This window comes from Triticum dicoccoides, chromosome 1A (assembly GCF_002162155.2).
Source record: "Triticum dicoccoides isolate Atlit2015 ecotype Zavitan chromosome 1A, WEW_v2.0, whole genome shotgun sequence".
Lineage (NCBI taxonomy): Eukaryota > Viridiplantae > Streptophyta > Magnoliopsida > Poales > Poaceae > Triticum > Triticum dicoccoides.
This window is the reverse complement of record NC_041380.1, coordinates 161926245-161929125: the sequence shown is the minus strand read 5'-3', so window position 1 is coordinate 161929125 and position 2881 is coordinate 161926245.

The window sequence follows — 2881 nt, the reverse complement described above, 5'->3', positions numbered from 1 at the left end:
TATAGGTAAGGCAAGGTAAATGATGTGGAGCTGCAGCAAGCGACTAGCAAATATGGTGGCTAACTTATTCACAAAAGAGAGCGAGAAGAGGAGGCGAAGCGCGAGCGAGAAACTAGAGAGCAACCTGCGCAAACATTACTCCAAATCCGTGTCCGCTTCCCGGACTCTGCCGAGAAGAGGCCATCATGGTAACACACTCAGTTGATTCATTTTAATTAAGTTAAGGTTCAAGTTATCTACAACCGGACATTTACAAATTCCCATCTGCCCATAACCGCGGGCACGGCTTTCGAAATTTCAAATCCCTGCTGGGGAGTCCCAACTTAGCCCATGACAAGCTCTCACGGTCAACAAAGGAATAGACCTCCTCCCAAGACGTTCCGATCAGACTCGGTATCTCGGTTATTCAAGACACTTCGACTGGTTAAAACAAGACCAGCAACACCGCCCGAATGTGCCGACAAATCCCGATAGGAGCTGCACTTATCTCTTTATCAGGGCACACTCAGATGAACACTACGTACAACTAAAACCAACCCTCAAGTTGCCCCGAGGTGGCGCTGCAAGTGGCTCTATTTGGACCAACACTCAGAGGAGCACTGGCCCGGGGGGTTTAAATAAGATGACCCTCGGGCTCCGGAAACCCAAGGGAAAAAGAGGCTAGGTGGCAAATGGTAAAACCAAGGTTGGGCATTGCTGGAAAAGCTTTAATCAAGGTGAACTATCAAGGGGTTCCCATTATAACCCAACCGCGTAAGGAACGCAAAATCCGGGAACATTACACCGATATGACGGAAACTAGGGTGGCAAGAGTGGAACAAAACACTAGGCGAGAGGCCAAGCCTTCCACCCTTTACCAAGTATATAGATGCATTAAGATAACAAGGTAATATAATGATATCCCAACAAGTAAATAAATGTTCCAACAAGGAACAGCCTTCTATCTTCACCTGCAACTAGCAACGCTATAAGAGGGGCTGAGCAAAGCGGTAACATGGCCAAACAACGGTTTGCTAGGACATGGTGGGTTAGAGGTTTGACATGGCAATTTGGGAGGCTTGAAAGCAAGTGATAGGCATCATAGCATTGGCATAGCAAAAGAGCGAGCAAAACTAGCATAGCAAAGATAGTAGTGATTTCGAGGGTATGATCATCTTGCCTGCACAGTTGTCAGAGTTGACTGGATCCTCGAAAGCAAACTCAACGGGCTCCTCGTTAGCGAACTCGTCTCCCGGCTCTACCCAAACAAGACAAACAAGCAACAAGGACACAATCAACCACGTGCAAGGATCAAACAATATGATGCAATGATGATATGCTATACGGGATGCGATGCGGGATGCATATGCAAGATATGACAGGAAATGCAAGAACCTTGCCTCAACTTGGAAATCCAAGTGTGCCACTAGAAAGATGAGATAGAATCGCTTGAAAACGATATAAAGAACGTCGGGATCGGAGTTACGGTTTGGAAATGGCAAGCGATTCAAATATGGCCATGTTCTGCGATTCACAGCAAGTAGCCATCTAAATGCAATGAGATGAACATGCTACAGCACCCAAACATGGCAACAAAATACATGGCAGGTATGCATTCAAGATGCTTAACAAAAGTCTAGCACTGAGCTACGGCCAATTCATCCATTAACAGGTTCAAACAAGCATGGAAAAAATGCATATGGTAAACAGATCTCAGACTTAGTCAAATTAACACTTGTCTGGAATTTCAGATCAGGTAGCACTCTTCGGAGCAACAAAACTACATGCTACAGGATCTGAACATGGCAAAGTAAAGCATGGCATGGAGCTACTCAAAGAGCTTAACAAAAGTCCCTTAATGACCTTGAGCCAAAAGGGGTCAGAAAATACCATTGCAAGCATGTGAACATAGCAAAAACATAATCAGTTTTCAGACAGTGAAAACTGGCACATGCTGAAACATAACTCAAGTAGGCATGTTTACAAGCTCGATTCACTCACTACGGAGCAAATCATGGCAAGACAAGCATACATCTATCAAGAGCACACAAATTGCAAGCTAGACATGGCCAGAACAATAGCATAGCATGCACGGATCAACTACAACATCATCGGCAAAATTGCAAACAAGTTGACAATCTTCCTAGATTCACAAAGTAGCAAAAATAGAGCTCGATTGACTCAAGCTAGGGTGCTCCATAATTGCAAACAAAGACATGGATGGATAGAGCACTACAATATTAACAAAACATCCTTACTGATCATCCTCAAAAGAGGCACGGATTACTAGAAAACAACATGAACATATGGCAATATGAGATAAACAGCTCAAAGACTTAGTGGAAATGCTAAGTCCCTGAAATCAGAATTAACAAGTGCACCACTTTGCAAGCTTGTGCTAGGCACCACACACATCACAAAAATACATGGGTTGCACCTCTAGAAAGATGACAAAACCCTTAACAAAACATATGTAGAACATCAGGGCATATCATGCACACATTAATCATGGCAAAAATGACAAAAAGCTAAACGGAGTAGCAGATCTGACAATTATCTCAAGTAGCCCTCTTCTAACAGCATTTCGGGCATCAAAATGAGCTCAAATGAAAATGATGCAATGGAATGAAATGATGTACTCTCTGAGATGAATATTTTGATATGCTATATGCATGAATCGGAGCTACGGATGCAAAGTTACGAGGCCATGAACATTGCAAAAAAAAATAACTAGGACGGGCAAAAAGTCAACCGGCTAGGGTTTTCCAGATCTGGATCGGGCGACACGGAAAAACGAGGACGGCCGGACTCTCGCCGAAGCTACGGGCCGCGGTGGACGGAGAGGGGCGCCGGCGACGAGGGAGAGGAGGAGGAGGCCGGGGAGGCACGGCCGGGCGCGGAC